General features: G+C 49.7%; 2 protein-coding genes across 9 annotated transcripts in view; both read left to right on the top strand.

Annotated features, from left to right (window-relative positions):
* Positions 1 to 483, top strand: part of LOC105531161 (60S ribosomal protein L17) — an 8,270-nt gene that overhangs the window by 7,185 nt on the left and 602 nt on the right. The window lies entirely within an intron of this gene.
* LOC105531162 (chromosome unknown open reading frame, human C18orf32) overlaps positions 7 to 483 on the top strand; it is a 9,470-nt gene continuing 8,993 nt past the window's right edge. The window contains exon 1 of the mRNA XM_011969009.1: positions 7 to 31. The gene's annotated coding sequence lies outside the window, so the exon portion shown is untranslated. The remainder of the gene's footprint in view (positions 32 to 483) is intronic.

Raw genomic sequence — 483 nt, 5'->3', positions numbered from 1 at the left:
GGCCTCCGCGGTGCCCGCCTTCTCTCTCAGGGTACCTTCCTTCCGCACGCGCGCTCCTCCGTCCTCCGCTCCCCTGTGTGTTCCTTGTCCACCACCGGCGCCCTCGGGGCTTGGATTTGCCTCTCCGATAGTTTATACTGATTTTGTTCTTTTCCGTGGCCAAGTATCGGTTTCACATCCCTTCTGTTACCTTCACCATTAGGCCTCTATTCTCTCTTTTCAGTCATTGTCATTGACTCAACCTGTCCCCGCTCCCTCTGTCTCCGCTAAGATTACATGCTCTACTGGATGATTTGGAGGAAGGTGGCTTTCCCTGTGTTGCCTGACCTATTTCGGATGGAGCCTCAGACTTTTAACTGTCTGCTCTATTGTCTGAACTTGAAGTCGAGTGAAAGAAGATTCCTGTACAACAGTTTTAATCCATTTTGCTCGCTTCGTTGGCTTGGAGCGAATAATTAAAATAATAATATCTCCTAGCCACCT

Source organism: Mandrillus leucophaeus, unplaced genomic scaffold, assembly GCF_000951045.1.
Source record: "Mandrillus leucophaeus isolate KB7577 unplaced genomic scaffold, Mleu.le_1.0 Scaffold87, whole genome shotgun sequence".
NCBI classification, from domain to species: Eukaryota; Metazoa; Chordata; class Mammalia; order Primates; family Cercopithecidae; genus Mandrillus; species Mandrillus leucophaeus.
This window is presented reverse-complemented; position numbering and strand designations above follow the sequence as displayed.